The sequence below is a fragment of the Helianthus annuus genome, chromosome 9, assembly GCF_002127325.2.
Source record: "Helianthus annuus cultivar XRQ/B chromosome 9, HanXRQr2.0-SUNRISE, whole genome shotgun sequence".
Classification (NCBI taxonomy): Eukaryota; Viridiplantae; Streptophyta; class Magnoliopsida; order Asterales; family Asteraceae; genus Helianthus; species Helianthus annuus.
Window position 1 is genome coordinate 112,882,511 of NC_035441.2, and position 16,091 is coordinate 112,898,601.

Genomic DNA, 16,091 nt, shown 5'->3' on the forward strand with positions numbered 1-16,091 from the left:
GCCCAGTTGACGGCTCTTATTAACGAACGAATTGCTGCGGCACTTGCAGCCATACAAGCAGGAGGTCAACACGCTCAGTCACCTGTTTACACCTTCAAAAATCTCAAGGATTGCCAACCTAGTACCTTCAGTGGAACTGAGGGAGTTGAAGGCCTCCTCCATTGGTTCGAGAGGCTCGAAACTGACTTTGAGGTGCATGATTGCCCTGAGTCTCGTAGAGTAAAGTTTGCTACTGGAACACTTGAAGGTGCTGCATTAACCTGGTGGGAAGCACAGGTTCAGATGTTAGGGCTGGCAACTGCTAATGCCACCCCCTGGAACGAGTTCAAGGACCTAATTAAGGAAGAGTTTTGCAGTCGTGAAGACATCCACAAACTAGAGGTAGAGTTCCTCAACCTACAGATGGTGGGGTCGGAAATTGAAGCTTATACAAAGAGATCGAATAAATTAGCCACATTTTGTCCTACTATGGTAGACCCTCCCACCAAACGCATCGAACTGTATCTCAAGGGTCTGGTGCCCGAAATTCAGAGTCATTTGACCGCAGTTAACCTTGGTACTATCCAGCAAGTCACTCGTCTTGCTCATCGTCTCACAGACCAGGCCGTAGAACAAAACAAACTACCGAAACGTGTTAAAGCTGATACTACATGTGCTCCTAGTGATAACAAACGCAAGTGGGATGAAAACCTGAGCAAGGGATTAATTTTGGTCCAGCCTCTGACACAACAGCAAGAGATAGATGACTACCGGAGCCCCAGACAGCAGTTTTCTAGTAGTCATGGGCAGAAAAGATATCGAGCAATTCACCCATGGTGCAACAATTGTAACAGGCACCACGGTGGCCAGTGCAACAAGGGTCGTTGCCAGCGGTGTCTCAAGATTGGTCATGAAGCTAAGGATTGTCGAAACTCACGTCCTGTAACTCAAGAACAACAACGACCGCCTCAACCTCCGCAGAATCAGCAGCAACGACAGAGTTTTAAAGGATGTTTTCAGTGTGATGCTAAAGATCACTACAAGAGACATTGTCCGCATATAAACCAGGACCAGACTCAGAACCACGACCATGGAAATAGGGACGACATTGGGGATAGCGTTGGGGGAAACAATGGAAACAATGACACCGAGGCCACATGTACGTGATTGGTCAGGGTGACGCAAGGAACGATCCAAACGTAATAATGGGTAAGTTTCTTCTCAACGATTTTTATGTTACTGTCTTGTTTGATTTGGGTGTAGATACCAGTTATATGTTCTTGAAAGATAGCCAAATGTTAAAACATGCACCAACTCCCCTAAATACCAAACCTGTCGTAGGGTTAGCTTATGGTACAAGTCTAGGGGCCACACATAGTTCAGGGTTGTAATCTTATCCTCGCTGGGCAGACGTTCCCTATCGACTTCATTCCTATAGTTCTGGACAGCACCTATAGCTCACGCACTATATCGCTTAGCTCCATCAGACTTGGAAGAACTATCGACGCAGCTACAAGAACTCTTGGATGAGGGATTCATCCGGCCCATCTTTTCGCCTTGGGGAGCTCCAGTATTATTCGTGAAAAAGAAGGATGGCACTTTCAGGATGTGCATCGATTACCGCGAACTGAACAAGGTCACAGTGAAGAACTGCCATCCTCTTCCATGCATTGACGACTTATTCGACCAGTTGCAAGGGTCGAGCTACTACTCCAAGATTGATCTAAGGTCTGGTTATCATCAGCTGAGAGTCCGGGATGAGGACGTCTCCAAAACCGCATTCAGAACTCGCTACGGTCACTACGAGTTCCTAGTCATGCCATTTGGGCTTACGAACGCGCCTGCAGTTTTCATGGATCTTATGAACAGGGTGTGCAAACCCTATCTTGACAAGTTCGTCATTGTCTTCATCGACGACATTCTGATCTACTCCAAGAGTCAGGAGGAACACGAGCAACACTTACGTCTTATCTTGGAACTTCTTCGAAAGGAACAACTGTATGCCAAGTTTTCAAAATGCGACTTCTGGCTTCGTGAAGTCCACTTTCTAGGCCATGTGGTGAACAGGGATGGGATTCATGTCGATCCATCCAAGGTAGATTCGATACGGAACTGGCCTGCACCGCGTACACCAACGGAAATACGCCAATTCTTGGGTTTGGCGGGGTATTACAGACGATTCATTAAAGACTTCTCCAGGATCGCACAGCCGCTTACTATGCTGACGCAGAAAGGTGTCACCTACCGTTGGGGCAACACTCAGGAAACTGCTTTTCAGTACTTAAAGGATAGGCTTTGCAGCACACCTATTCTCTCATTGCCAGAGAGCACGGACGATTTTGTAGTATATTGTGACGCATCGATACAGGGGCTTGGTTGTGTATTGATGCAGCGGGATAAAGTTATTGCCTACGCTTCGCGGCAACTCAAAGTTCATGAACGGAACTACACGGCGCGCGATTTAGAGCTGGGAGCTGTTGTTTTCGCGCTCAAGATATGGCGACACTACCTGTACGGTACCAAGTGCACAATTTACACCGATCACAGGAGTCTCGAGCATATCTTCAAGCAGAAGGAATTGAACATGCGTCAACGACGATGGGTCGAGTTGCTTAATGATTACGAATGCGCCATCAAGTACCACCCAGGCAAAGCCAATGTTGTGACTGACGCTCTCAGTCGAAAAGACACCTTACCTAGGCGTGTACGAGCCTTGCAGCTCACTATTCAGTCTGATCTTCCTGCACAGATACGAGATGCTCAGGTGGAAGCATTGAAACCAGAAAACGTCAAGGCTGAAGCCTTACGCGGCTCAAGGCAACGAATGGAACAAAAGGAAGACGGCGCCTACTATGTAACAGGGCGTATTTGGGTCCCACTATACGGCGGTTTACGAGAACTTGTGATGGATGAAGCTCATAATTCTCGCTACTCGGTACATCCGGGTTCGGATAAAATGTATCACGACATCAGAACTACATATTGGTGGCCTAGCATGAAGGCCCACATTGCAACTTACGTCGGCAAGTGCTTGACCTGTGCGAGAGTTAAGACAGAGTACCAGAAGCCCTCAGGCCTACTGCAACAACCCAGGATACCACAGTGGAAATGGGAAGAAATTTCCATGGATTTTGTTACTGGCCTGCCTAGATCTCAGCGTGGGAATGATACTATATGGGTGATTGTGGACCGACTCACCAAGTCAGCACACTTCCTGGCTATTAAGGAAACGGATAGGTTCTCCACCCTCGCAGACGTTTATCTTAAAGAAGTCGTTTCGAGGCATGGGGTGCCCACCTCCATCATTTCGGATCGGGATGCACGATTCACCTCAGAACTTTGGCAAGCGATGCACAAAGCGTTTGGCTCTCGTTTAGACATGAGCACAGCATATCACCCTCAGACGGATGGGCCGTCTGAGCGCACGATTCAAACTCTAGAATACATGCTTCGGGCGTGTGTTATCGATTTCGGCAATAGCTGGGAAAAGCACCTCCCTTTAGTGGAGTTTTCGTACAATAACAGTTACCACACCAGCATACAAGCCGCTCCATTCGAGGCATTGTACGGACGTAAATGCCGGTCACCTCTCTGTTGGGCAGAGGTGGGGGATAGTCAGATTACAGGTCCAGAAACGGTAGTTGACACTACTGAACGAATAGCACAGACACGACAACGCATGGGGGCAGCTCGTGATCGCCAGAAAAGCTACGCTGATTTACGCAGAAAACCGCTCGAGTTCCAAGTTGGGGATCGAGTGCTACTCAAAGTCTCACCCTGGAAGGGTGTGGTTCGATTTGGTAAACGAGGGAAGCTCAATCCACGGTATGTTGGACCATTCGAAATCACTGAAAGAATAGGCAAAGTAGCCTACAGACTGAACCTACCAGCTGAACTCGGTGCAGTTCACAACGTATTTCACGTGTCGAATCTGAAGAAGTGCCTGTCAGATGAGACCCACATAGTTCCTTTTAAGGAACTCACTATCGACGAGCAGTTGCAGTTCGTCGAGGAGCCAGTTGAAATCACGGACCGGGATGTTAAGGTCCTCAAAAGCAAGAGAATCCCTCTTGTTCGAGTTCGTTGGAACTCCCGACGTGGCCCAGAGTACACCTGGGAACGCGAAGACCAAATAAAAGAAAAGTACCCCCAGTTATTCGGAACCAATGCATCCACTACTGAGACTGAAGCTACTACTGCGGAATTTCGGGACGAAATTCCAAATCAACGGGGGGATGATGTGACACCCCAAGAAAACCAGTGAACAATACAGCTTACCTAGCTTCCTCAGTGAGTGCGTACCAAATTTCGGGACGAAATTTCTTTTAAGTTGGGGATAATGTGACAACTCGAATTTCCAAGATTTCTATTTCGCATTTATTGCACGTTCATTGTTTGTTTAGTTGATTATTTGCACAATTAGTTGTTATGGAATGGTATACGTTTTGATTCAATGAAGTGTATTGTGCGTTTGTGCATGGTTATGTGTTAATTGTGATAGACTTGTCAAATATGTGAACTTGGTGGTGAAACTGTGAAATTGATGTGAGATGGTGTGCTTGTGTAAGATATAGTAATTCAGGGTGTGTAGAGTAATTAGTGAAAATTAAACTATACTTAACCCTAATCCCTTGTTCACTAATCATTTTCACAAAACCAAAGCACGTACTGTATTCTCTAATCTCCTAGCAAACATTATCACCATCATCATTGGCAAGCTTTTCATCACTTTCGATTCCGCATTTTCTCTAAGAATCAACACAAGGTAAATGATTATTGATTATTTGATTGCATCGATTCTTGATTCTTGTAATATGTGAAAACCCTAGCTCTCGTATGATATTTCTGTGATTTTGATCTGATTCTGAACTATTGATGATGATGATTAGTTGTATGTTTGATAGATTATTCTTATGATGATTGTTGTTGTTAAGTATTGGTTGATTGATATGATCTTGCACTGTGAAAATCATGAACTAGGGTTTGGTATGGTCTTTGAAACGTAACTGTTGTTGTTGAAACGTAACTGTTATGATCCTTGATGATGTACGATGATTGGAATTCACGTATTGATATTGTCAGAGTTTTGTAACCCTAAACATTCCTCAGAGCTTTGTGAATGTATATGCTTGTCTGAGTTTCATGAATTGTTGCTTGATCCGAGTTATTTATCACATGAATATATTGTCTGAGTTTTAAGCATAAGCTCTTGTCCGACCTTTTGAATGTCTAAGGGTCCGAGTTTCATAACCCTAAGTGATGTCCGAGCTTTCTACAAGGCATAGGTCTGAGTTTTGTTATCACATGTAATCCGAGTTTTATATGTAACCCTTGGTCCGACTTTTGTGCATGATAGGGGATGTCCGAGTTTTATTAGACAAGGGGGAGGTCCGAGTTTGTCTTAGGGGTGTGAGTTGGTCCGAGTTTCTTGGCCACTCCCTCCATGTCCGACCTTTTACCCCTCACTCATGCTATCCGAGCTTTAAACCCACTTCCCTTGGTCCGACTTTTGACCCTCACCCCCCCCCATATGTCCGAGTTTCACAAGGGGGTGTGTCGTTGTCTGAGTTTTGATTTAAACAGTGTTGTTTGAGTTTTAAGTGGTTAAGTATTGTCCGACTATCTTGTAAGACATACACTAGTCCGAATTTCCTGGCAATGATACTCAGTATGACTTTTGTTGATGCCATTGTAGTCTGAGCTACTTACGATGTTTACAAAGTTGAATTCAAAACCCTGTATGGCACTGTCTGTCACTATATGGCACGATAAGGCATTTTACGTCACCGTACGCTTACTGCATGACTCTGTATATGACTGTATGCGATTATGTGATACTGTCTGTCATGATGCTACATGTTACTGAATAATACTGCATACTAATGTGTGATATGATACTGTAAGTTACTGTTTGACCGTCAAGAACCTGTAAACCCTAATTGAACGTCAACACTTATCTTGGATTTATGTGCAATATACCTTAGGTCGTGAGTAACGGACTTAGACATTTGATAAACCCTAGAGCATAGCATACCGAGCAAACCAAGGTGAGTTCACACTCTTACTAAGGCATGGGATTCCCAGGGCTTGGGAATGGGATTGAAGGAATAAGGTTTTATAGATTCGTACTGACAATAATACTAGACTACCATACCACTATCCTCAGTTGTGCAGGACACATACTTATGCTACTCACTGTCCTCGGTTGTGCAGGACACATACTTATGCTACTCACTGTCCTCGGTTGTGCAGGACACATACTTATGCTACTCACTGTCCTCGGTTGTGCAGGACACATACTTACAATATACGTATACTTATACTTCCCACTATCCTCGGTTGTGAAGGATACTTACGTAATACCTACGTAAAACTTGTACGTACTACTGTTCTCGGTTGTGAAGAACACTTATGGTTACGAATAGTCTAGTGGATATACAACATGGGAAGCCCCCACCAATAGAACGTACTATCGGCCCAGTGGAGCCACATGTTACAAATGAACTTACTGTTACGCATTTACTTCCTGTGAACTCGCTCAACTAGTTGTTGATCCTCTGTTACATGCCTTGCAGGTCGTTAGATACATGGAGCTTGCACAGGGAGGAGCTAGTCGTTGTGGGCTTGGATCGTGATTGTCTTGTTAAACACTTATGACATTTGATACTTTATTATGATGGGTTTTTATTTATACGCTTCCGCTAAACAATGATAACATACTTATGTTTTGAACACCTTTCATATTGGTGATTGAATGGCATTTACTTTATATATTAATTACATGTTCAATATGATTGGTGGCTTGATCCTGGTCAGTCACGCTCCCAAGCGGTGATACTCCGCGTGTGGATTTTGGGGGTGTGACAGATCTGGGGGACCGCATTTCAGCCACTGCTTGGGTCTTTTCAGGGTTTGCCTTGATTCCTCCCTTGGTGACGACTACCCCCAAAAACTTCCCTTCTTCTATTCCGAAGTAGCACTTCCCGGGGTTTAGTTTCATATTCACTTCCTGCATGGTCCGGATGGTTTCGGCTATGTCATCCAGCATGGCCATCTCTGTGAGGCTTTTTATGACGATATCGTCAACGTACACCTCCAGATTTCTTCCTCGTTGCTCTCTAAACAAAAGGTGCCTTCATCCGTCACGAACGCGGTTTTCTCCTCATCATCTAATGACATTTGAATCTGGTGGTACCCCTTGTATGCGTCGAGAAAACACTTCAACGGGTATTGCGCTAGGGAATCTACCTGAGCGTCTATCTCCGGAAGAGGGTAACAGTCCTTGGGGCACACCTTGTTTAAATCTTGTAGTCTACACTCATCCTCCACCCTCCATTCTTCTTTTTGACCATTACTGGGTTGGCAATCCAGGAGGGGTATCTGACTTCTCTTACTATCCCAGCCCTGAGTAGCTTCCTCGTTTCTTCACACGAGGCCCTTCTTTTGCTTGGCCCCATACTCCGTTTCTTTTGCTTGACTGGCCGTATCCAACTGTGGGTGTTGAGTCTATGCTCAGTTAGGCTCCTTGGGATTCCAGTCATATCCCCATGTTGGAACGCAAAAACATCTATGTTAAGGAGGAGTAGTTTCTTGAGTGCACTCTTGCATTTATCACTGAGGTGGCTTCCCACTTTCACCATTTGCTCCGGAAACCTGTCACAGAGCGCCCATTCTTCGATTCCTTTTTCTCGGGGGCTCTTTCCCACTTCTCCTTCTGAGACTGAAGACACCACCTCGTATGAGGACTTTACCCAGGCTAGCCCCTTGAGAGTCTGAAACACCAACGCTCTGTGGGGGGTTGAGGCCTGGGCCTATAGATCCCCAATACCTGGTCTGCCTAAGATAGCATTGTACTTGGAGGGTGCTCGGACAACGGTGAAGGTGAGTTCTATGGTCCGGACCTAGTCTCCCACCCCAATCGTGAATGGAAGCCTGATCTTCCCACGGGGGTGGGTTACACTATTATTGAAACCCACCAGGGGGATTGAATCCTCCTCCAACCTGTCCCTCACATCTCTATCAAAACTTAGGAAGCAATGCTCATAGATCACCTCTACTCTGCTCCCTCCATCCACATGTATCCGGGCCACCTTGTGGTCGGCTATGATCGATGAGATGTTGAGGGGGAGCCTTTACTCCTCATGGTCTTCTAAATGTGGCATTAGTATGGGGGCCCTCATGCAGTCCGGGGGGCCCAATACTCTGGCCTTGACGCTTCTGGTGGGGTCGTATTCATCCCTCCTCCTAATCATATCGACATATTCCTTCTCTGGTTCCCCTCCTTTTGTGTCCCTTCCTTTTCTTTCCCATCCCTCCTTGATTTCTTTGACCAAATGTGCCAGTTTGCCCATTTTCACCGCTGCTTCTATTTCTCTTTTCAAGTACATGCAATCGCCGGTTTTGTGGCCAAAACCCTTATGAAAATCACAATATTCATTTGGCTGGGCTTTTGGTCCTGGTTTAATTGGGGGAGGCTTAGGGAAAGAGCTTTTGACTCTCTTTGTAGCCAGTATCTCACTTGGGGTTTTGGTGAGGGGGTGAAGCTGTCAGAGTAAGGTGCTAGTCCTCTACCTCGGGGTCTATAGGGGGAGTACATTGGCATTCCCCTGTCATGCTATATCTTATCGAAAGTAGGTTTCTGAAAATAGGGGGTACCTTTCTCCTGAGGTTTTGTTGTGAGATTGGCTCTCCGGGGCGGAGCATCCATTTCCTTAGCTTTGCTGACAGTATCTTTTCCTCTGACAAAAGCTCTGACTCGATCCATGAGGTTGTCAAATTTGGCTGGGAACTCTTCTCCTAACTTCTCACACAGCTAGGTGTGTTTTAACCCATTGATGAAGCTGCTAATCTTCATTACTTCAGGGACGCCTTTGATATTTATGCTTTCTTTGACAAACCTTTCCATGTATTGGTCTACTCACTCGTTGTCCCGTTGTCATATATGCAAGATCTCATTAGGGTTCTTGATCACTTTTCTTTGTTGGCTGAAGTTTCTCAGGAACTTTTCACTCAGTTCCTCGTAACTGTCTATGCTCCCGACAGGGAGGCTATCAAACCAGAGCCTGGCTCCCTCCATCAGTGTCTAAGCAAACATATGACACCAGGTTGGCATCGCCATCACCCTACCTGTCCTGCACCCTTAAAGGCATGTAGATGGTCTTCCGGGTCTTTAGTACCATCATATCTGTCGAAATTCATCGGTAGCTTAAGCTTCGGGGGAATAGGTGCCTCGGCTATACTCCTGGTGAACTTTGAGACCTCGGCTAGATCCCTGCGTAAGTAAGGTTGGTTCAACCCGCCATCATCCTGGTTTTCCTTCTCCTTTCCTTTCTGCCCTTTTCCTTTTATCACCTCCTTCCTTTCTTCCGGTGTCATTTGCCTCAGGGCTGTGATGAAGGCTTCTAAGGGGTCAGGGTTGCTACCTTTTCCTTATGGGCTAGCATCTCCTTTGCTGGATGGTGTATCGAAGGAAAGCCTAGCTTTAAGACTTTCTAGCTTCTCTTGCCTTTCCAGATCTTCAAGCTGTTTCTTAAGCTCGTTCTTGTGCATGGCTACGAAATCAGGTGTGATTGTGTTTCTCTTTTCTGATGCTTCCACGCTGTTCTCGGTTTCTTCTTCGTGTGTGATATCTTCTACCGTAACCACATCGTTAGTGTCCTGCACCGTTTTTGTGATCAGAGCGCTTGGAGATGGCGTTGTAGCCATGTCGTCTCTGACGGGTAGCGACCTCTTACAACGTTTAAGGTTCTAAGTGGGATTACCAAACGGATCAAAGTCCCACGGATGGCGCCAATGTCGAGCCCTCTGGTCACTGATGACGGTCAAAGAGTCTCGTTGACGTTGTAAGAGTCCTGCCCTTCTGTCCTACAAGAAAGAAAACCATTAGCCTCGTCACTGAGGGCCCAGAAGGGGAATCCGTGACCAAGCTCCGGCGTGAGAGTAAGTAAACTTGCCGGAGATAATGAGAAGTCTATTCCGACGGGTGTTGTCGTCGCAATATTCTCCTTGGTGTGAATTCTAGTGTATATAAATAAATATGGGAGAGTAAATGCTATCCGAGGTTGTCGGAATAAATGAGGTAGCAGCGTATTCAATGAGAGAGGATTTTATGTGTCCCTTTATCGAGTTAGTTTACATTCCTTATATAACAAGGGCAACTTATCTTCCTTCGATACACCATCGTGACCATCTAACGGACTCTTGGAGACCTTGGGAGACTCAGACACGTGTCTGAGCCCCAACGGTTGGATTCTGGCGTCATTTAATGAAGCCAGCTGCGAATACCTATTCCGGCGGTGACCTTTTCTCTCTTTCCGTCGTGCATTAAATACGTTGCAGAGCTTTGGATCCTCTTTAGTTTTCCCGCTCTTTCTATCATTGTATCCTTTGAGAGGGAATATTAGGATTGGTCTTGCTTATGGGCCCAGACGACAGAAGCCTAAGACGGTTTTTTTTTAGGCCACCAACGAGGCCCGTCGTCATGCAGTGTTAGCTATTGGTGTCCAGATTGCTTGCTGGATATTGGCATTTGACATGGATGGTGGTCTAAAAGGTCTTCATAGATATAAATGTGTTTGAGTTAATGCTTTGAATTTGTTTAGTCAGAAAGTGATTTTGTGGTAATGAGATTATATTTGTTACTGTTTAATGCATATGAGCTCTCAAAAATTCCAGTTTCTATATCCATATCCATATGAGCTCTCTAGTTTTCAGGGTTTACTTAGGGTTTAGAACCAGAATACCAGATCTTAGCAGGCTTAGTGCGACAGAGATATGGAAGTGGTCATAGGTCGGTTGAGGGCAACAGACTTCTGGTTTACACAGATTGGGTTTGCACTTGTTTGTGTTGGTGGCGATGGGGGTGCGATGAAGGATGGTTGTTGAATGGTGGCCTGTTTCAGAGGTGTATGTATGGTGGTGGTGGTTGGGTGGGTGGGTGGGTGGCGGCAAGTGTGGGGTGGATGTTGGAAAGTTGGATAGAGAGATGAGAAAAATAAAAAAAAATTGATTTTCTTTTTATTAATATATATTTATATATGTAAAAATTATGTTTTTTAATTTGTTTTTTATTAATAAATGGGTAAAAAGGTTAAAATATTCATGAATAACCAGATTTAACCAAAAAATCTAACTGGGTTGGGGCTAAAGGACGTAACTTATAAGATTTTGAAACGTTAAGTACAAAACTTGTCAAGTTTTACGTCAAATGACACCGCCTGAAATTTTGTATAAATATAAAGGATAAAACTTGTAATTTACCCTAAAGATGGTAATAGAGATTCCAATGGGAATTCGATAATATGAATAATTTCATAGAATTGTATTATTACGAAGGTAAATAGAATAAAAATTTTAGAGTAAAATGCTATAATGGTCGTTTTTTGACACTTTAATCCAAAAATGAAACCTTTTGAATTTGGGTCCCTGAGGTTTTAATCTTGATGCCATTTTCATCCAAAAGGCAAACTGGGTCATAATTTTCTGTTAACCTCCACCTTTTTTGTCGTCTTCCTCATTTTAATGAAGGGTAGAATTGTCTTTTTATCCCTTCAATTATCTTATTAAAATGATGAAGGCAACAAAAAAAGGTGGAGGTTAACAAAAAATTTTGGACCCAGTTTGTCTGTTGGATGAAAATTTACATCAAAATTGAAACATCAGGAATCCAGATTAAAAATGTTTCATTTTTAAACTAAAATGGTAAAAATGACTTAAACTCAGGTATCATTTTCACATTTATATATTATTAATTTAAAACATTGTAGTGCATTACTGGTTGTACCTACTGCATAATGTTTTGTATATGGAAAGTAAGGCTCAAGTTTTGACGTGTGTCCTTATACGTGTCCTCTACTTCACCTGTTTTGCTTTACCATGGGTTTAGGTTTTTAAATTTGGTTCTTCTTCACCCACAATTTTATATAGAGGTGGCAGAGAGAAATCGGTGCTATCTTCTACAATGGTTCTGAAGCCGATGATGGTGCAAGATCGGGAGGTGGTTGCGGAGATCGGGGTAAGTGTCGGTATCCGCTACAGAAATATGGAAATAATCACTTCTTCTGATAAAGTTCATCAAGATCTAACGTTCCAACACAATAATCTGCTCCTTAATCGCAACTGGGTACATCTTTTTTGGCTTTTTCTTTCACAAAATAAACTTAGTAACTTATAACTTCTTATATAACATAATAACATATAAATGCAGTGGTGACCGAAAGTCATGGCGGCACTGGTTCAATCGCCGGTGATGGAACGGGTAGTTGGTCGAACCTTATGGTCTCAAGCATCATGAAGAGTTTTTGCAACATGTGATTCAGGTTCGATTATAAATATATTAGCTTGAATGTAGGATTTGAGATGGGTATGAGATTATGAACAATATGAATTAATGTTTACAAGATTTTTACCCATATAAACATTTAGTAGGTTATATGTTATAAGATACACTTTGTCTGACTTTCGACGCGATTCCTTTCAAGCTAATACTATTATTTATTGTACATGTTTGAGAAGGAACATAACTATTTTACCTGTTTGAACTTTTAGCAAGAAAACATAACTTAAATCAACCCATTTATAAGAAATTGGTTAAAATTGCCACTACTAATTGGAGTTGCTATAAAATGTATGCTTATTAATTATTATATATTCATGTACATTTTACATTAAAGGGTCAGAATCACTACCTCTAGCTACTAGCATAACCAAGCTAAATTTTGACAGATTCAGAAGGAATATGGGCGAGTGGAGTATGAACTTGGGGCGCCGGCTAGAGCCTATCCAAAATGGGCCTCTAAGATGGTTGTGAGTATAGGAACAGGTGTCCTAAGGACCATGAGCAAGCAAGACGCTGCCCCTTATCCCATTGTAAGTCCATCTTACATGTCCATGTTTCTTTTTTGTCATTCACTTCATCACTGTGTATGTTGTTTCAGCAACTTGACGAAATAATAAATAGATATGATTAAAAAAGCATTTGTCGATGTCATAAATAGTTACACAGGTTTCTTTTCAATCAATTTGTGTTTATTTAGGGTTTATTTAGATCTGTACTGCTTCTTTTGATGTTGAATTGCAGTAATCTTCCTTTAACTGTCTCATCAGTGCCCGAAGCTGTTGAACCCTACATCGTTGTTGCAGGTCATGAATTTGATCCTTTTCTATTTGATATATTATCAACATTGTTTGGTTTCAGAATCTGCAATAGGTTTAGTTTCTTGCTTGAATCGTTTTAAATTTGAGCCAGGTGTGTTACTTTCAGATTGAATTGCTAAATAACTTAAAGTGTACTTAATTGAGAGGACTTGCTTTGGGAGATGAAGGGGATCAAGTAATTTCACCCTAGATAACCGAAACGCATGATGCTCAAAGATGATGACGAGGTGCTTGCAGTTTTAGCTACACGAGGCTGCGAGAAGACTTCATCTGGGAATATGCTTTGTCGTGATTACCATATTAAAGGTAAAAACTTTTGATTTTATTTTTTATCCAATATATTTGTGTTTGTTATAGAAGTCGAAGTTTAGAAGTTCTACTCTTGGCATATTGTCAAATTTCTTGATTGCTTAAACTTTTTGCAGTTATTGATTTTCATGACTTTACATATGTTTTAAATTTTCTTTTTATGGCCTATGTGGTGTCTTTTTTAATGTTAATCAATTTTGGGTATGAAAGTAATTTGTGGTAAATGGGATCATCTTTTGGAGTAGGGATGAGCATGGTATCGGACCTATCGGTACTGTGCCGAACCGTTACTGGTCTCAAAAAGCGGGAACCCCGGGTACCGGTACCGCCGCACCGGTACCAAAAATGATCGGTACCGGTACCCGGCGCCAAATGCTCATCCCTACTTTAGGATATATAAAAATGGCCTTGCCTTATCACTTTTATTTTATAACATCGGCTGATCAGATCATTCTGTGTTGTTTGTGAACAGTGATTGCCAAATGACATGGAAGGAGCCAAAACATTAACTCTTTGGGTAAGATTTCGTTGGGAATGGGAATGGGAGGTTTTATACTAAAAGTTATGAGTCTTTGTATGTGTTGGGGCAGTGTCAAGGGGATTTAGGGGTGATGATTGTGGGGAGTGTGTGAAATGTGCAGTGCAGAGGGCTGAAGTGGAGTGTGGGGGTTCAACTTCTAGGTAGATATATTTGCATAGGTGTTTTGTGAGTTATAGTTATTATCCTATTGGGAAACCTAACCCTAAGAAATCATCATCTTCTTCAGCTTCATCTTCATCAGATTCTTCGTATTCTTCTTCGTCAGATTCTTCGTATTATTCACCATCTTCTTCTTCATCAGGTATGGCTGATTAAGTGATTTTTGCCCATCTTCATCTGTTCAAACAGCTGGTTTTAATTAGGCCCGGAAAAACAGGCGGGTCGGGTAACGGGTCAGAACAGGCCGACTTAAAACAAGTTCAGTTTAGTTTGGGTTAAAACAGGTAATGCTCAAAATAGGCCGGTTAGGTAACGAGTCAGAACGGGCCGACTTAAAGCAAGTTCAATTTGGTTTGGTTCAAAATGGGCTATGCTCAAAATAAGTTGAGTCAAATGGGTTTTATTCAAACAACTGATTTTGATTAGGCCCAGAAAACGGGTGGGTTGGGTGACAACTCAGCTCAGAACAGGTCTGGTCGGGTCAGGTAATGAGTCAGAACGGGCCGACTTAAAACAAGTCAATTTTGATTTGGGTCAAAACAGAGTGATAAAAATAGGTTCGGGGTACCGGCCTATTTAAAAAAATACCAAATAAGCAAAATTGTCAAGGTAAAATAAAAAAGTTGTTAAAAAAATATATCTGTAATTGGATTTTTAGTAGAGTAAGATCTCAATGGCTGTAAAAATGAATCATTAAATCATTACCCAAGTGAAAAAAATGATATTTTATATTTTGAATTGCTATAAAAATCATTTTATTAGAAATTTGTGTAATTTCTTGATGTGGGTTTGTAGGAACAGATTCAAATACAGGAAAGACAGTAGCAATTATCTTGGATCTTGGGAGAGGCAGCAGGAGTTGGATTTTTAGTAACATTTGTATTATTTGCTAAAATTGCAGCAAAAAAACATGATGGTATGTCAACCAAACTTTAAATGAGAGTGATTATAAATTTTCGTTTTCCTAATTTTAATAATTTTTAAAAAATTTTGGGTGCATATTATTGAAAGGGAGATGAGATGACAGTTGGTCACAGAATTAAGAACCAAAGATCCAATTTTTGAGGTGGGTTCTTTCTTTAGTCTTTTTCAAATCCATTACTAAGATTTGGTTTTTGGTTAGTCATTTATCTTCATTTTAGTTTACCCCAAGCTAATAATCATATTACATAAAATAACATAATAAGGGAAACTGGTAGAATATTGTATTTAACACCCCTGAACTTTAAACAGTTTTTTTTTTCTTTTCCTTTTCTTAAGTCGATTTACGCTGCAATACCCCTTCTTATGGACCCTTTTTAAGCGTAACTGTTGAGATGAAAGCATAACTCTTGAGATGATGATCGCTCAAAGTTTGTTAGCATGTGTACATGGAGATAACAAGAGCAACTTAGGCCATATATAAGAGGTGAGAGCGCAAACATATTTCAATGTAAGTTCTAACGATGTTTTTAACTACGGCATTTAAAATTTGGTCGATATATTATTTGCGTATATGCCAACTACAATCTCATGTACTTAAATGCTTATTACATAACTTAGGATTACTCACTTTTAAAGTGCTTACATAACTTAGTGTATTCTATTATGAAGAATAGAATACACTAACTATATGCTCTATTGTTGCTACTGTTCAGTTGGCAAAACCAGGTTTGTGGTCTGATGGAGTGTTGGTCTAGAAGTGTTCTGTCTTGGCATTGGACGAGGGAGGCGAGGCTGCTAAATGGTTCACTGACTTTCAATCATAGATGTAGCTTGGTTTGTAAAGAGTACTTGATGTTTTCAATTATAGATGTAGCTTGGTTTGTAAAGAGTACTTGATGTTCACTTGGTCTCAGTGACCTGTATGGTGTACATATTCAAAGGAAGCCTCGAAATATCATTGAGTATCATTGGTTTATTTAGGTGAAACTAAATAAGAAATACTCAATTTGTTGCGACTTTTTAA

At 42.1% G+C, this 16,091-nt stretch overlaps 1 long non-coding RNA gene across 10 annotated transcripts; it reads left to right on the forward strand.

Annotated features, from left to right (window-relative positions):
- Nucleotides 1-11,888: 11,888 nt before the first annotated feature.
- LOC110878208 lies at nt 11,889-16,091 on the forward strand. Of its 10 annotated transcripts, none has more exons than XR_004866985.1 (11): nt 11,889-12,100; nt 12,185-12,296; nt 12,703-12,846; nt 13,058-13,119; nt 13,241-13,440; nt 13,916-13,960; nt 14,034-14,285; nt 14,939-15,059; nt 15,155-15,209; nt 15,404-15,575; nt 15,781-16,091. It is a non-coding gene; the product is annotated as an uncharacterized LOC110878208 (long non-coding RNA). The 10 variants fall into 10 exon arrangements; XR_004866981.1 differs by having other exon boundaries at nt 14,211-14,285; XR_002557699.2 differs by having other exon boundaries at nt 12,703-13,119; nt 13,916-14,124; nt 14,211-14,285.